Below are 20,204 nucleotides of genomic sequence, written 5' to 3'. Positions count from 1 at the left end.
GCTTTAGCAGTAATTAAAGTATGATCTTCTTTTTGCCAGGTTCAGCTTGCCACTCTGGGAAGGCTGTCCTCTGCATTATAAAAGGATATATGGGATGAGTTACACCTAGTGTACATCATTTTGATGAAAAGTGATAGATTAGCCACAATATAATCAGAAAGATAAGTCTTTGTTGTTGGACTTGCCTTGTCATTTCACTTCTTCACAAGTAGTGAAACTCTTTGACATATTCTTCAGGCCTTTCTCTGTACATTGTTAAAACTTGCTAGGTGTCTACTTGGTGGTATAATTCAGTGTTGGAGGTATGAGGCACGTGTGTAGCAGTTAGGGGTATATACCTACTGATTTTCCCAGATTGGTGGTCTCTTTCTTGGCCAGTGCAAAACAAAAAATATGTATTATATGGCCTGAAGACAAATGTCTCATTAACTTTATGCAACTTTGATGTAACCTTTGTTAGAAGAGATCTTGTAGTCTAGGCAAAATATTTTTGGAACCCATTGACCCCAATCCACAAATCTATTACCAATAACTGGAAGCCATATCCTCCCTTAGTTTTAATTCGCTACATAAAATGGTATATATTTAGTTCTGGAGCCAAATAGAGCTCTGTAGGGCAAGTTTTGGTATAATATCTGGGATTCTGAGATAAAGGTCGGATCAGAACTGACAGTTTCACAAAGTGTTTTATTGTCATATCACTGCTTGTGAGATGGTTAGCAGGGAAGAAAACTCATTCAGCATTCAGAGAGTTCTTAACCAAAATTATCTGTGTTAAAACTTGATTTAAAATGCATTGTTTCATACTCATAGAAATGTTTTTGCCAATGTTTGATTGTTAAATGTTTTGCCATTGTTCCATAAAAGGAAGAGAAAAAAAAAAGGAAATTCCCCAAGGGCGCCAACAGTCAAAAATTCTTGATATTACATTGTATATAAGAAGACAGTAGAATTACTTAACAGTTTGTAAGCTTTTTATATTTCCATGGCATTGGATGTAGTGCCCTTGGACATCAAGTAAGTGAAAAATGTATGCCAGACATGGGAGTGGAGTTTATATGTGACAAGTAAGTGATCAAAATCCTGCTGGACATGGAGTATGGCCCAGGATAATAAACATTAACATATTTCTTATAGGAGGAGAGAACATTAAACAAAAATAAGCCTGCCAATAAAACAGAAGGGTGGATGGGAGGAGAGATACTAAGCAATAAGCATAGCTGTACTTTATATCTATGGAGTATACTAAGTTGTGCAAAAAATGCATTAACAGTGTTACTCTGCATTTCAAGCTTCAGGACTTATTGGATAAACAGGCAAGGTCATCACTCACCCTCCAGAAACAACTAATCATGACATAGTGTGAATACATTACATGATCTGGTGATATGGTTGGTAACAGATAGGCACTATATCATATAGCCTGGCAGCACTATGTGAAAAGAACGCTAATGGATCTGCATGACTTTCCAAAGCCTAGCAACAGTACATGATGTGGTCATTAATGGCTCTGAATTGCATTGCATACTCTGGCAACACTACGCAATGTGGTTGTTTATGGCTCTACATTTTAATCTGTTGACTTGGTAGCACTACAAGATGTGGTTGTTAATGGACCTGTTTTGCATTGTATAGGGTTGCAGCACTACACCCTGTTGTAGTTAGTGGGCATGCATTGCATCTCATAGCCTAGCAGTGCTATACGATGTGTTTATTAATAGATCTGCATTGAAATGCACATCGTGGCAGCACTGCATGATGTGCTTGCTAATGGGTCTACATTGCATCTCATAGCTTGACAGCATTTCATGATATGCTGATTAATGGATTTTCACTCCATCGCATAGCCTGGCAATATTATGTGGCTACTGATGGATCTGCACTGCATCACATAGCCTAGCTGCAATGCACAATGTATCTTTTAATGAATCTACATTGCATCTCATAGCCTGGCAGCACTACAGGATGTGTCTGATAATAGATCTGCATTGCATGCTTGGCCTATTAGCATTATGTGATCACTAATGGATCTGCTTTGCATTGCATAACCTGGCTGCAGTACACAATGTGGTTGTTAATGGATCTGCATGGCATTGTATAGCCTGGCAGTATTATGTGGTCACTAATGGAGCTGCGTTGCATCTCATAGCCTGGCAGCAGTACACACTGTGGTTGTTGATGGATCTGCATTGCATTTCATAGTCTGACAGCACTGCACTTTATGTGGTTAATGGGTATGCATTGCATCTCATAGCCTAGCAGCATTAGACAATATAGTTACTCATAGAGCTGTGTTGACATGCACATCTTAGCGGCCTGCATGATGTGGTTGTTGACAGCCTTACATTGCATCTCCTAGCCTGGCAACACTTCATGATATGCTGATTAAAGGATCTGTACTCCTTCACATGGCCTGGTGGCATGATGTGGTCACTAATGGATCTGCATTGCATCACATAGCCTGGCTGCAGTATACAGTGGATGTTAATGAATTTATATTGCTTCTCATTGCTATCAGCACTACATGATATGGTTGTTAATGACTCTTTGTTATATCTTACAGCATGGCAACACTATATGATGTGGTGATTAATGGATCTGCACTGTATCACATAGCCTGGCAGCACTATGTGTTTGGTATTGGATTTGCATTATATCTCATATCCTAGCAGCACTATACAATGGGGCTGTTAACGGATCTGCATTGTGCATTGTCTTGCAGTGCTATATGGTCAGTAATTGATCTGCATTGCTTCTCATAGCCTTGCAGCAGTTCGTGATGTGGTCATTAATAGATCTGCACTGCATCACATAGTCTAGAAACACTGTGTGTTTGGTAGTTAATGGATATTATTAACACTGCATAGTCTGCTCTCACTATGTGACACGGTCAGTACTGGATCTGTATTTAGTATTATTTATTAATTATTATTTGTGTGGCTATGTCACAGCATGTTTTTAGTTTTCCAAAGTACATCTATTATTATATGTTGCATTCCTTCATGCATGATTTATCATCAAAAAGCAGAGCATAATGGGAATTATACATTTGTTATTATAAGATTTTGTAGAGTTACACTCAGTTTGTATGAACTGTATATTCCAAATACTCTATCAATTAGTGAGTCTTAAAACAAATCAACTCAGAAAATATCCAGTGTCCTACAGACGTTTTAAGGTTTGAAGATTTCAGTATTCAAAAAAAAAATCAAGTGTTTGCATGCAATGGAATTTAGCTCTTATTAAGTGAACCTGATATGTTTTGTATGGAGTGCAGTATTTGTTTGTCTATTGATGACAGAGTGTGTGTGTGTGTGTGTGTGTGTGTGTGTGTGTGTGTGTGTGTGAGGGGTGTGTGTGGGTGTGTGTGTGTGTGTGTCTGTGGGTGTGTGTGTGTGTGTGTGTGTGTGTGCATGTGTGTTCATGCATGTGTGTGTTTGTGTGCACACAAGCATGTGTGTGTGTGTGTGTGTGTGTGTGTGTGTGTGTGTGTGTGTGTGTGTGTGTGTGTGTGTGCATGTGTGTGTGTGTGTGTGTGTGTGTGTGTGTGTGTGTGTGTGTGTGTCTGTATCTGTGTGCATGTGTGTTCATGCATGTGTGTGTTTGTGTGCACACAAGCATGTGTATGTGTGTGTGTTTTTGTGTGTGTGTGTGTCTGTGTGCGTGTGTGTGCCTGTGTGTGCATGTGTGCGTGTGTGCCTGTGTGTGCGTGTGTGCATGTGTGCATGTGTGCGTGCGTGGGTGTGTGTGTGTGTGTGTGTGTGTGTGTGTGTGTGTGTGTGTGTGTGTGTGTGTGTGTGTGTGTGTGTGTGTGTGCCACTTTTGACTAAAATCCTGACACAGTAAGGTCAAAGGTGGAGACAAGGTCAAAGTCTCTCTTCTATCTAGGAAAAAGAGTTAGCCTGTAGGTGTGTGTGGATATAAGTGATGATGTGAGTCAGTCTCCAGGGACTTTGCTGTTTCCAGCCATATGCCAAATTTATTGAATTTCATTATAACACCACTGCTTCATGGATGAAGTTAAAACTGACTGCATGTTTTTATTTTAAACTATCCCCACAACCATCAGTCTTTGCTAAGACACTCCTTATGATGCACTTTTCTCCTTCATTCTGTATTATTTGTTTTCCCGTGGGGTATGCCATCCTCTATATCTGTTCTATGCACCCCTTTATAACTTCCACCACAATGCTGCTAACGTCTATTTCTACCTAGTGTCCCACTGCAAGTTCCAACCATTCCTTCCTTTGGCCAGACTTTTGAAATCAACATATTTCAGTATATAACTGTCGTATAAACTATAATACTTCTGCTATTGTGCAATCACATTGCATTTTTTTGCTTTTACCTTGTATATAATCTACGGTGCCCCTGATATCACACCTAGCAATGATTTAATGTCAGTGCTTTTTCAGATATAATTAAATATTTATATATGTATAAAAAGCAAGTAAATAACTTTTTAGGATGGCAAAACACATGATCAGATATGATGTTGCCTTTAAAAAACATGGACTGAAATAAAGAAAAGAATATAACAAAGAGCACTGAGCATAGGAATACATGGTTTGAATATTATAGCTATGTGCTTCCATTCAGCCTGCTAATATTGGGTCTAAATACCTTTGTATCTAAATTAAATCCATTTGTATATTAATTAAAATTCACATTGCTCTTTTCTTTTTCCTGTATATTTTTTTCTTTATCACACCAAAATGCAGCAGGAAATAATTACAAAATTAGAAAGGACTCCTGGCATGGTATTTTCACTTAATGCTGAAAAGACAATGCTTGAAATATATGTAAATGTTGAAGAAGGGGAAGTCTGCTACATTCCTAACAGCTTTATAAACTCATCATCGTTTGACATCACTACTTAATCCATTTGAATGCTGCTCATCTTTAAAGAATGTTGTTCCCCATTAGTCCTTCTTTCGACACCTTAAAATGACTGAATTCTAATACTTCATGTAGTATACAGACCTTCCATTTGGCTACATTATATATCTAGCTAAGGGTTTAGTTTGTCTGGGAGAAAAAAGTGAATTGTACCGGTGTCTAATTGTTAAGCAGTTAAGTCCTAACTTGAGTATCACAATTTTACAAAGACATTACTCCATACTCCTGGTATCTATACTCATAGTGCACAGGCATTCTGGAAGGCTTTCCTCTCCTGCTGATTTGCTTCATTGCCACTCTGCATTGTTTCTTGGAAAACTTTCATTGCATATAATGGACTGAAAACATGCTCAGCAGAGTAGAAAAAAATATACTGAAGGTGCAGTTTTGTTTTATGAACATTAGATCCAATCAAAACCACACAGACATATCTGTAGCTTGCTTCGTCTCACATCATTACACCATGTGTTTTTCAAACTATTTAACTTATGATGTATCTTTTGATGAAATACTAATAAGGTTGTTTTGTTGTTGGGTAATATCACATTTTGCAAAACCATCCATTACCAAGTCATATTATTTTACAAGTGCAGTTCATTTAAATGTGCAGTCTGTTATCCAAAAGCACAGGAAAAAAACACTCAATCACATCTATGTAGTAAAAAGTATTATGGCACAAAGCATTTGTATCCTTGAAAGAGCAAATAAAACATTCCATTTGCATTCTGCTTCAATCCAGCAAACTTACACATTTTAAAAGAAAAAAAGCACACTATGTGATTTTATTATATTTCACATAAATGGTTTAGAATTTTACTGCTTACATATTGGTCTTCTGGACAACTATCATAACATTAGCATTCAGATGCAAACATTCCTTTCACATTTTAGTTTTCTGCTCTTTAGAGATAACAACTTTGAAAGGACATGCAACTGCATACCAGTGAAATAAATGTAATGTGATGATTACAGTGTTTAAAACATTAAATTATTTTAGAGGACAAATGGAACATTTACTGTTTCAGTTATGCTTAGAGAAACACAGAGAAATTCTCTGAAAGCATTAGCAATGCAATATTCTTTTATTAATAAGAAATATGAAGCAAATGGCTTTGCATTTATCAGCTGGATGAGAAGCAATACCACAGTGTGCAAGTAACAAAGTACAGTGGGTCGAGGTAATGTTCAAGCTTCCATTTCCAGAATTAAAGGTCCACACGCTACAACAGTTAGATATTAGTTTTTCTGCTTTTGCACAATATGAAATTTTGTTCAGTAGCAAAAATAACATACTACTATTTCATCCATTGATACTTTACAACTTATGGAACCTCAACAAGAAAACTGCAAAAAATGGATTGACATTTCCCTCAAAACATCTCTGGTACCTGCTGTTGGTAATTTGGTGTTGCTCTTTGTATAGAGCTACTATGAACAAGTATAATCATTTTTCCATGTTAAACTGTCAACAAAACTGCCTGATGATAAAGCAATTATAAACTTACACAAATGCCAGATTATGTTCTGCAAGCAATAATGCTCAACACAGTGGGCATTTCTGGGAAATAGACTGGCTGAGGGTGTTGTGAGGCCAGATGCCACATGTGGTAGAGTTCACTACTCCTGGAAGGTCTGCTATTTCTTTGTAACATCTACTCTGGAAGGCACTATTACTCTTACATAAAGGCTAACTGTTAAATTTTTTGTATTGTTTTATTACTAGTGATGTACATATACACCATCCTTTGAGGCAAATATCTTGCTTAGAAAGAAGGTTGTCAAGAGCACACACATGCTCCCTACATCATCACACATAGTGTCCACCACACACATTGACCATATTATGTCGTGGCTAAAATAGAAGTCTTCTCAAACCTCAAAGACCTCCAAAGACTACAAACATCATCATCTATCTACAGCAATCTCTAAAGCACATACCAAAAGCAGCATAAATCTCTACACATGTGCCTACGCTCAATGGACCTCCAAGAATGAAACCCATAAGGCAAGAAACCTCTTTAATTAGGACTCTTGTCAAAGGGGACACCATTGTCTCACACACAGATGCCCCACTCACCAGAGTGGAAAAAAAGATAATTGTTAGTTGCTTATCTGGAGCCAGGGTCTGCCAAAGTATGCATACACTCAAGTCAATGTGCCACAGGTACCTGTATGATTCTATCATAGTTCATGTTGGTGAAAATGACCTGAGACATACCTCACTGGACTATATAAAGAGCAACATTATGGATCTCTCTGAATATGCATCTCAAACAGGTATGTACATTGCAATGAGCAGCACTCTACCTTCACCAAGAATGATGCCACAATATGAGCAAAAATCATTGACTTTAACAATTAGCTTAATTTCTGGTGTCATTCCAGGGGGATTCAATATTTGTCAGTATAGGAGGACATGGTTAACAGACCATGTTGCTTTGCCAAGGATGGTCTGAACCTGCATCCCCCCCAGGCTTTCATATATTGGCTCAAACTTCACCCCCCCCCTTACAGCCTTTTTTAGGAAATGCAAACTGTCAAAGCTAATAACAGATAAATCTGAAAGGAACCTTAAGTGTTACTTCTCAGTGGTAGGAGCCTTAACAAGAAACTCCACACCCTACAAGCTTTCCTCACTCTGAAGAATATAGACATATATGTCATTACCCAGACATGGTTTAAAGCCACAGGATCTACTCCAGCAGTGCAAGGCTTCAGTGTCTTCTACACATTTAGACCATCAGCTGTACAGACAGGAAATAAAGGTAGATGTGTCATGGTCTACATTAACAACAAGTATACCTCCAGGTTGGTAAAGCAGGATGATGCCCTGGAATTCATCCACGTGCAAATCACCATAGATCAGGACCCTTACCATATCCTAGCAAGCTATAGGTCATCATCTATGCCTCAAGAATCCCATAGTTTGTACCTAGACCTACTGGAGGTACTTACTATCCAGTCAAATACCTTTTTTCATAGGAGACTTTGACTACCCCCCCTATAGACTTGGAAAGATACACTGCCTCCATCTTGCAGGCAAAACATTTCCTGGACTAACACAAATTCCCTTGACCAGACAGTGCACACTCCAACCAGATGTTCAAACCTGCTGAACCTTGTACTCACCGATATGGGAAAGTGAGGCACAGTCCCACTTCCCTCTGTGTATACGCCCTCATTGGTGAAGTCAGATCACAAAGCTGTGTCCATCGAAATAAAAATCAGCATGAAAAACCCAGCAAAACCTGTTAACAGGGAGAAATGCAAAGCAAACCACGTCCTATTAACCAACAGGGTGTCAACATTCAGTGCCCTTTGAATCCCAAGTTCACAGCAACCTATGTGGAATTGTTCACAAAAACTGTACAATCATGTAAATAGCTGCACTGAAGCTGCTGTACCTATCAGAAGTAAGCCCAAAACAGACCCTAAAAATAAACCACACTGGTGGAATTCAAATCTTAACACGGTATATAACAAAAGGAAATAATTCATGGCCAAAATAAGAAAGATCAACTCTCAGACAAGAGATCACTAATTAAAGTAAACAGGAAACTAAGAGTTATATGCATCAAGGCCAATTATAGGTTCAGGATACCCTCATAGGCTAAAGACTGCCACAAGGCCTTCCACAGCTATGTCTGAAACCTTAAATGTAGCACACAGCATTGTGCTGAACTGGTGGTAAATGGCATTATCTTTATTGAGCAGAGTGACATATTAAATCTGCTGATTGACAAATTCACATCTAACTTCAACCCCCCATTCTCCTCCTGTCTCCTTCCATAAAATCCCTACAAGCATAACCCTCCAAACTATTATCAGGGTGCAGGTCATGGCAACATTCATTAAAGTCAAAATACAGCATCAATGGACCCAGCCAATATCCTGGGTTGCCTTTTACATAGCTTGAAACATGACCTATCAGGGCTACTTGATTCAATTTTTAACTATAACTTCAAAACAGCTTCATACCATAAGAATGGAGGACTGCTACTGTTATCCTTCTTCACAAAGGTGGACCATCAACTGGCCCTAGAAATTACAGATCCATTAGCCTGACTAATACGCAAGGACATGAAACAAATTATCATGGAAATAATCAACAAAGACATCGGCAGCCTACAGACACTGGACCCATCCCAGTTTGGTTTTGTCAAAGGAAAGTCATGTCTACTTAATCTAGCAGAATTCTTTGAGAAGGTCACCAGGGCAACAAATGAGAGGAAAATGGTTCACACCACCTACCTAGACCTGGCTAAGAATTCAATACAGTACACCACACAGGTATTATTGACAAACTCACCAAACTAGGCATAACTCCCAACATAATTCTCTGGATTGCAAGCTGGCTCACAGATAGGTGAAAGGAAGTTAGGGTTGGTGAGACCACCTGCACCAACAAATCAGTCACAAGTGAAGTACCTCAGGGCTGAGTGCTGGGCCTGCTGCTGCTTGGCATCTACTTCTTGGAGGTCAATACTAATGTCAAGGGCATCTGGCTTACAAAATTTGCAGACAATTGCAAACTGGGAGCTATCATATATTTTCCCCATGACACTGACATCCTGTTAGAGGGTCTAACACAGACAAATGACTGATGCCAAAGCCATGGATTAAAACTCAGTGCCAAGAAGTACATTATACTGCCTCTTCGGGGAAAAAGTCCACCCAGATTAATTACTCCATCCTTAAGAAATCCCTTAGTCTGTACCCAACAGTTAGGGATCTTGGAACATATGTAGACCCCCCCCCCCACACACACAGGTATTCAGCTTTGACATGCATTTGCACGCGCACGCACGCATGCACACATGCACACAAACACACACACGTGCGCACACACACACACACACACACACACACACACACACACACACACACACACACACACACACACACACACACACAGTGGTATAACATCTGTTTATTTATTTTTCCCATTTGCAGTTCATGAGAGGAATGGAAATGATGGTTCTAAGGAAGATTTCTGTTTTGTTGGTGGGAGTTGTTGCCTGATCAAACATTCTACTTTTTCAATATGTTTTACTTGAACATTAATACCATGATCTGGATATTGATTGTCCAATGGAGAGTTATAATTGACTAAGCCAATTATTTAAAAAGTATCTTACTTAATCTGAAAATTCAAAAACCTGCTTCTTAAAGCACTACAGTTTTTTCAAATACTTCAGGGTTCTCCTTAACTCTGAATGTGGCTTCAGTATACATATAATGAGATCTTACATACTTTTGGCAACCAATAGGATGTAAATGAAGCAAGATGAGATATGGGACTACAAACCTACATTTTATTTATGTGTGGACTTCAGTGACTATAGCATATGCACAATGTATTAGTGCAAGCAACTATTCTTATTCTAAGTTATCAGTTAGAATTTGGGATGACACGTGTCATATATTGCCATCTGCTTTTCTGAAACAAGAAGTAGTCTGCCTTTATTTGCTATGTTGTAAACCATAATAAACTCCATACAGCATGCATATCTTATGACCAAAGCCACGGCTATTTGGAATTAAAAGAAATATAATAATTCAATTTTCAGGAGCATAAATTCATAAAATTATCCCCAAAAGAAAGCTACGCAAGTCATTTACCATCAAAGTATTACTAGAAGAAACATATGAAAGTCAATTACAATTCAATTTATCATTCCTGTTCTAAATACTAATCTCATTATAATTAGTAAAAGTACATGCTATTGGTAAGCATTGATTTCACTGCTGCTCAACTACAACAGCATGATAAGAGAGACAGAAGAAAGAATTAACAACTCAAAATACCCACGACATGATTAATTAAGTGTGATTACTCTGATCTGCTTATGGGCCGCATGAGTTTCATTGTTCAAAAAATAAACTGAATACTAGGATTTTCTGCTGTAACAGTAAACCAAATACTGGAGTGTTTTTTTTTTTATTTTTTATTCATTTTTAGGAAATGTCTAGTGTGCTAATTATCACTAAAGTATAACAGTGTAACAAAATGCTGCTCAAGCTCTGACTTCACACCAATATCTATTCTGATGACACTTGTAAATATTCTTAAAAATACTGTTTTATAACTAGCTTTCAAAGTTCATATGAAATGAAAGTCCACTCTCTAGAAACAAGCACAGTTTCTTGGCAGGTACTAATATGGCACTCTGCAAATTAACAGATGATATCCCAATCCCAATGAATGGGTGACTACGGTGGTGCAGCAGTCTGGTTCGATCCTCAGCTGGGGTGCCTTCTGTGCAGATTTTGCATGTCCGCCTGTGGTCGCGTGGGTTTCCTCCACATGCTCCGGTTTCCTCCCACATCCCAAAGACATGCTGTAGGTGGATTGGACACTCTAAATTGGCCCTGTGAGTGTGTGCATGTATGTGCCTTCTGTGGAAGATTGGGCGCCGGGCTGAAAACTTGACACCATAAAACTCTACTGCCAATCATGAGCGGACAGGTGATCTGCTGTGGCGACCCCTAACCGTGAAAAGCCGGAAGAAGAGGATCCCAATCCCAATGAACAAAGGACACACTGGAGGAACAGTTTTCATAGATCTTAACAAATCTGTTGGCACAGCTGACCACAATCTCCTGCAAACACATATCTCAACACATAGAATTTTCAGCAAAACCTGGCAATTATTTAATAAATTTTATCACAGTGAATCGTTTTGGTCAAAATAGGCCCCTCCACCTCCTCTAAAGTGCCATTTCACAGAAAAGTTTAGTCTCCCATTTGATTTGTCTCTCTTTATATAACAACTTTCCAGAAGTCTAGAATACCAGTTATGTTCTGTGCAGATGAAATGGTCATACCAAAAAAAAAAAAAAAAAATCAATCAAAAACTTCAAGACCTACTAACCATCACCAATGGATTATGAGAAAAAAAAATACTGAATTCAACCAAAACCAAAGTCATGATCTTTGAAACCTGCCAAAACAGTGCTAGGTTTCTTCAGACCAGCTCAACTTAGAACAACCTCTTCCTGTAAATACCATGGTCTTTGGCTTGACCAAGCTCTAGAAGTAAAACCCACCTCTGAGAAATGTGAGGAAAAATCCAAAAAAATCTTCTGGGCATGGAAGATGTTGTTCTTCCTATGCCCAGAAAGCAGATAATCCATGGCAAAATGATTTCCACAACTCAGGTAAAATATGGCCTCCCAATGAAAGTCACTGCCTCATAAAAAAAACTCTGCTCACTTCAAACAGCCTTCAACAAGATATGATAATTTGTCTCACTACCACCAAGAATAAAACATGATGGCTCTGTGCTCAAAAAAGGAAACCAGATCTCAGTTCAAAAATGAACACTGATTTTTGACCATCTATTATTTACACTTACAAATTAAATCTCCTTTTCACCCTTGCCATCAGATTTCCAGTACAGAGGGTCTCTAATCTTAGAACACAACCTCAATTAGAACTCTGTTTAACAATACAAATGTAGCAAATACTTTTCTCATTCCTAGGATAAAAACTGTGGGGGAACCATGTCTGCTTCCATAAGAGACTCACCTAACCTCATAGATTCTGTGGCAGAAAAAAATGCTCAGTGTCATTTGCACTCAAAATACAGGAGTAACCTAATTTTTAAATAAGAGTGAATAATTCAACCACTTTAAATGCACAACTCTATCCACAGCAGCATACAGACACATCACTTTACCATATCACAATCTTCTACCTCCCTCATGCCATTTTTAAAACCTCTACAGTCCCTTCTGCTGCATCTTCAACCCATTTCTAAAAGTGGCATTGCAACCATTCCTACAGGACCTACTCAATGTATATAAGTATTGTATAAATCTTCAGTCAATCTGTAGATTCCTTGCTATGAGGCTATACTGCCTCAAGATTCATTACTTTGTTTGTATGCTTTGAGAACTTATATTGTAAGCTTGACATGTATGTCACTGCTTGTATTACTATACCCAGGCAAAGTCTGAACTAGATCCATGTGAATCAATGCTCCTCCTTGGTCAACATATTTAAAATAAAGAAATTAATACAACAGCAAAAAAGGTGTTAGTCTTCTAGTTGAACTAAACAGTATGGGCCATATCTCTGAAACTATTTGAATATTTTCCAGCTACATTTGATGCAACTACTTACTGATCTGAGGTATAAAGGTATACACCCAACTGTATATTCATGTAGTATTTGTCATTTTATGTCTGCCTATGTTTGGAGAGGGAGGAGAATAAGTTTAGTGATATAAAATGTTAGCTTGTGGAAGTATATATGATTTTTATGCTGGATAAAATCTATCCGAAGCATATATATATCTTGGACAAGTAGTACATACCTTTCCAAAACATATGTCATCAACCCACCTCTAAAGAAAGCCATATAAAATCCAACTTTTAGAAATTCCTATTCATAAATTTCCATCTATACAATCTCCAATATAATGAAGAAGCGGTACCTTATGTAGAATTCAGTAACAATTTTTTGGATTCATCAGATATTTGCTCTCCATTAATCTTTACATAGTAATTCCAAAAATATGAGTCAAACTTTAGAGTGTCTTCTCTTAGTATCTTATAGATAGGTGAGATACTTATTTTTTGATTATCTGTCTTTTCAAGATACCTAATAAAAAGCTGAATCAAACTAGGTATAGACTCAGTCTCTAGGTTGATTGATACTCTCATTTTGTTTTCTATAAACTGCTGTAATGAGTGTATAAATGACCAACTGTCTTGACTATTATCAAAACTACATAAAAGAGAGTTTAATGGTTTAATACGCTTATTTTCAATAAACTGATGCCAGAATATCAAGTTATTTTCCTTTAATGTTTGCATTGCATTGATGTTGAAAGAATCTAGGCAATCAGGGGGAGTATGCTATAGGAAATATAAGAAATAGAAATTGTTTAATGTTGTAATTATAATCAATTATGTTTTTAAAGTTATTAAATATTTGATTAATGTCATAAGAAAAATGATCAAACTTCTTATTAAATAAACACAATTCATGTAAAAGCCAATGAACTCTACTTATTCCATATTGTTCCTTAAATTGATTTTCTATAGTTCTGACATCATTTATATAAATCTCATGTATTGTTTTCCAGCCAGATATATAGGTAGGTATGATCCAATGTAATATTCCATTAATTTATAACTGATTTGGAATAAAGATCTAAGCTAGGGAATGCTATCCCATTACTGTTCCTAGCTCTAATGTGCCATTTATATGCAATCCTAGGTTTCAAGGGAAACCATAAAAGATTAAGTAGCATGGAATCTAATTTTTTAAATAAGTTTTTGGGAGGGGGTAGTATCAATGACTGTATATAAAACAAAATTTTAGGTAAAATTATCATTTAATTAAAGATAGCATATCCTCCAGTGTGAAGAACATTTTATTCCATATTTTGATTAGTTCAATAATGGTGGTTATTAAATTATTGTAGTGTAGTTTAACAGACTTTTTCCATGTACTCTTTATACTGACACCCAAATATTCTAATACATCATTCTCCCAATTAAACAGGATATTCTCTCGCTTAGGTTTTTGCTGATCTTTTTATTAACTAGTAATGTTTTTAATTTATTATGATTAAATTTAAGCCCTGAAATTCTTTCAAACTTGTTTAAGGTATTTATACATCATGCAAAGAACCATCAATATCACCCAATGTTAACAACATATAATCAGCAAATAATTGTATCTTAGAACAATAGTCCTTATTAATGTGAAAGCCTTTTATATTTTGTTTGTTTCTGATATATGTAGCAACAGGTTCCACTGAAAGAGCAAACAATAATGGTGACAAAGGGCAACCTTGTCTAGTTCCCTTGAGGATTTCTAGTGGTGAGGATAGACATGATCTGATTTTCACATAAGCATGTGCCCCACTATAAATTTTCATTAATAAGTTGACAAATCTGAGGAGAATTCAAAACCAATCAGAATTCATGTTAGATAAGACCAACTAATAGAATCAAAAACCTTTTCTATGTCTAGGCTGATAATAGTTAGGTTTTTTTGTATTTACATGGTATGTCTATTAATGATAGTAATTTAATAAAGTTAGCTTGCACTTTTCTATGAAGAATGAACCCTGTCTGATCATTATGTATTAGATTAGGTTACATTTTCTTTATCCTATTAGCTAATATTGTCATGAAAATTTTATAATCAGTGTTTAGTAACAAAATTAGCCTATATGAATCACAAGATTTGGGTTCCTTACCTTGTTTTAATATGGGAGAGATAGTTGTGTATTTCCATGATGAGGGTATTATAAATTTTTGCTTAACCATAGTAAAGGCACTCATCATTTTCTTTATTATATATTCAGGAAAAATCTTATATAGTTCAGGAATTATTCCATCTAGTCCTGGAGCTTTATTATCTTTTATTTTTTTTTATTTGCTCTTTCACTTCTGTTAGTGTTGTTTGTTTATTTAATATGTTATTTTGTTGCATTGACACCTTAGTAGTTATATTTTCTTGAATAAATGTATTTATTACATTATCTGTCTCCAAAAGTGGTGTGTTATTATTTATATCTTTATAGTAGTTTTTGAACAGTTCTAATATGCTCATTAAGTTAGATGCAGTCTTAACTGAACCATCACTTCTATATTTAATCTCATTAATAAGATTTTGATTGTTTATTTTTTTGGATCTTATCGCTATTTTATGTAGATATTTGGGATTTACAGCATAAGATTGTAATTTCAATTTGTCCAGGTTTATGGCTACCTTACGATTCAGAACTTCTAAGTATTTTTGATTTAACTTAGTAATTTTTTATGTGCTACTTTGTTATTTGGTTTTGCATCCATTTTTGTCTTGTCTGTTTTTTGTAAGTCTAAAAGATCTTTGTCACACTCTCTTCTTTTTTTAAGGTACCAAGATTTTATTCTACCATATATATAAACTTTAAAGGTGTTCCATAGTATAGTATCAGTCACTTCACCATTATCATTTGTTTCTATAAACATGTCTATTTCTTTCATTATCCATTCCCTAAAGTCATTTAACTTAGTTATGTAAGCAGGAATTCTCTGTAGAAATCTTAAATCATCTGTATGTGTAGTTAATGTAAAGTTTATAGTATTATGGTCCAAAAGTGGACAAGTCATTATAGATACATCACTTATTTTAGAGTATATATTATTTGATACAAATACCTCATCAATGTTTGTTTGTGTACCAAACCAATATAAATAGTGAGTATAGAATAAGGAATGATGTTCTCTTAGACCATGTATATCTTTAAGGTTCATCTGGTTTGTAAAGTCATTTAACTTCTTGGCTTGAGATGTTAATTTTATTCTACCATTTTAGAAGTATTATTGCCTGATAATAGACATTTTAAATCACCTTTTGCTATAATTTTCCCTTTTGCATTTAAAGTAATCAGGTCCAGATATTTATCAACATATTTAGTACTCAGTCCTGGTAGCCAGTATGTATTAATCAAAGTATAATACTTCTTATTGATTTGCAAAATAACCATGCTTAGCATCCCATCTTTATCTGAAATTGTATCTATAATTCTTGGCATAGTATAAGTATTTTTCCATAGAATAAGAATGCCCCTTCTCTTAGTCTTAAAACATCAATCAGCCAGAATGGTATAGCCATTGAATGCGTAGTTTTGTAGATCTTTTTTTAATAGATGGACTTCCTTTAAAAAGATGATCTGGGCTTTATGCATTTTGATATATTTAAGCAAACAAGCTCTTTTGACATTATTGTTCAAACCATTAATATTTAATGATAAACATTTATAAGCCATTGACTATAATGTGTATGTTGTTACTTACTGAAAGACCTTTCTTCCATATTAACTTGAAATTTACTGAAAACGTACTTATCATGGATGCATAACGTGTATTAAGCACTACTTTGAGAAAACAAAAACTATTTACAAACACATACGTGAAACACAAAATTTCTGGTTTAGTTAAAAACTTAACTAAACCATCCATCCACCACCTCTCCAATACTAAACGACACAAATTATTCATCTCTGCTTAGAATATAATATAAAAACAAAAAAGAAAAGCATTATGAAAGCAACTAAAGAAATCTGAATCCATGAAATATACATTAGAATGAGAGTGTCCAATATATCTGAAGCTATATGAATATGCCATGTATGATAATATCACCTGTAATATGTAGATATGCCAGAAATACACATCAGATCAAAGTATGTATAAACATTAGAAGCTGAAGGTTAAAAAGATTGTCATTATTTCCAAGACTTTTCAAGAAACATCAGATAATTTAACCATTTTGTCAGTCATCTATCTAACATTTTTTATGTAAGGATCGGTTGAATATATATATATATATATATATATATATATATATATATATATATATATATATATATATATATAAAACACTTATTACAACATAACTATTATATTTTGCAATTATACACATATTACTCATATGTATTAACAATATCTATGTTGATGTCTTTCATCAGGAAGGGGGGAGAGAGAGATAGAAACAAAGGGACCTCACAACCCTCTGTTTAGTTACTAAAGGTTTAGTTATATAACATAAGTCTGATGTTAATATGCATAATGAGTTTTCTAATACAGCTCCTAGTTCACTTGATGTCATTTAGTTACTAATAGTGTCACTGAAACTGCTGAATGTATGCATCTACAAGAGAACATAGTCATTTTCAAAGGAGTTAAACACTTTTATCAGAACTAATTATTTACTATTTAAAGTATCAAGTGAAGGATAACAGAATTTCAAGAGAAAAGAATTCTAAGTACAACCATTTAACAAGTTCAAAAGGTCAAATTATGTCATCGCTGTTGTTTCCTCAAGCTGCAGCTTCATTGTTGTTGTTGTTTGTCTTTCGGCTTTTTCCCGGTAAGGGGTTGCCACAGTGGAACTCCAGTCCGCTAATGATTGGCAGTAGATTTTTATGAAACGCCGAGGTGCCAGCTCAATGCCCAACCTTCAACGAAGGCATGCCCATTTACACATGCATGTCTTGTGAATGATACCCAACCATGGTGAGGACATGCAGACTCCACACAGAAGGCACTCCCAAGCCAAGACAAGAATCAAATGGGAGAACCTCTTGCTGTGATGTAACAATGCTGCCATACCACCGTGGCATACATAAGCTGCAGCTTCATAAACTTGTTAAAAGAATCTAAATAGGCTCATACACAACAGATGTTGTCTCTAGTGAAGAAAAAAGCAATTTTGGCATGAAATTCAGATCTTGAAGCTTTTAGAGTGTACAGAAAGCAAACAAAATAAATAAATAAACACTCAAGCTGCCTTGTCAGTGCATGTCCTGAATCTCCACAATGAGAACAGTCACACAGACCACCAGTTTCTGCACAAAACATCAACATCATGAAAAAGGTAACCCTTTCATATAAAAACAGCTATTTAGAAGTAACAACAGCTGCCTCAAATCAGAAATCATATTATAACATTTCAGTCATTTACTCACCAGTTAACCAGGCCAGAGAGAGAGAAAAACAAAGGAACCTAGTATATATATATATATATATATATATATATATATATATATATATATATATATATATACACACACACACACACACACACACACACATTATATTTGGCTATCTATAAAATGCCATTAATGTACTGTATTAATGTTTAAATGTATCTAAACAAAGAGTCTAAAACATCTAGTTAGAAACACTAATCAGAAACGCCTTGTAAAAGTTATTTGTTTTGACAATGACTACACCTCTACAGTCATATCCAGAAGAAAGGAGTGTGTTTCTCCAATTAATTCCTTGAAAAAAGCCAATATTAAAGCTCAAATTATTTTTCCTGCAAGAATAAAAATCACCTAGCCAGAAGGAGTGAAGATCTTTGATTCCCTGCAAGAAGCAGTAGAATTTATCCAAAATAAGAAAATACTGTCGGTCATAGAAGAAATGGAATGGTCATCCCAGAGTTTGAAGAGACAGGCAACAAAAAATGGATGGTCTGTAAAGGAAGGAACCAACAAAACTAAGAAACTAAAGGACAAATTAATAAAGTCCTTCTAATTTTAAATGCTTTGTTTTACAAATCATAATATATCTGATTCTGGAAAGTCTCTATGCTGTAAGGTAATGTGAATCATTTTTATTATTAACATTTTCTTTTCCTTTCTGTATCTGCTTCTAATTACATATAGTACTAAGTATTTAAATAACATTGTCTCTCTCTCTTTCCTTTCTTCCTATTCTTTTTTGTTACCAATGTTCCTTTTCTCTCTTTTCCCCATTATACGTACTTTACATACTTTTCTATTCTAAATAGCTACAAATGATGTATCTCTTCTAATTCTTCAGTAATAGTATAGTTTGACTTAATACCAAAGTGCATTTTTTTTCTAGTGGGTCAGTGGTGGGGTAATAAAATCCAACTTGACAGTCTTTCATTGCATTTGCTACATATGTAAAGGAAAAAATACATGAGCTATGTTTTCATAGTTGTTATCAAATTTTTTGGGGAACTATACTTTGGCATTTGTATATATATAAAAGAGTATAAGCCTTTCTCATTGTTACAGACCTAATTACAAAGCAGCTGAGTTTGTCTCAGCCTTTTAGCCAGGGTCATTACAGGGTGTTTTTGTGATGGCATTTTTTGTCAGTGGCAGAAAAGGTCACTTTTACTGAATAATATGTATGGGTTTGGCTGATGTTATGCCAGCTCCATACAAATATTTTCTGGATAAGGACTATGCCAAAATCATATTGGCATATAACAATGGATTCAAGTTAACTGAGTTAATATCCATTTGTATCAGATGGAGGAACATGCTGGAGGGGCAGGTTCATAACCCAAAGACTGCCCATGCTATGGAATAGACTTCCCATATATGTCAAGCAGAGCACCTCACTGGCCCTCTTCAAGAGAAATCTTGATGAGTGGATGGGAAATAGAAAATTCACTCCAGGGATCATTCCAGTGGCTTTACTCGACAAAGGCACTGGGAACTAAGGCTGGGTGGCACGATGCCAGGGTAATCCTATGGGCTAGGCTTGTAAAGGCCCCAGTGCCATTTGCCTAGTACACACATATAAACCTGAGAACCTATGAATTTTTTAACTTGATATGATGAATGTATAGCTTGGAAGTGTTATTCATGGACTATGCAGTATTACTGAGTTAATACTTGTTTGTATTAAAATGCTTTACCATGAGTTATACACTGCATAGCTTTACTGTATGAATTGACTGACTGCTGGCACTGTTGAATACTGCAGTTAGTGGTCCTAACAAATGGCATACGCTATATGTAATGATCAAA

The sequence above is a fragment of the Protopterus annectens genome, chromosome 4.part1, assembly GCF_019279795.1.
Source record: "Protopterus annectens isolate FY-2018-M chromosome 4.part1, PAN1.0, whole genome shotgun sequence".
Taxonomy (NCBI): domain Eukaryota; kingdom Metazoa; phylum Chordata; order Ceratodontiformes; family Protopteridae; genus Protopterus; species Protopterus annectens.
The sequence above is the reverse complement of the archived record's forward strand: the minus strand, read 5'-3'. Positions refer to the sequence as shown.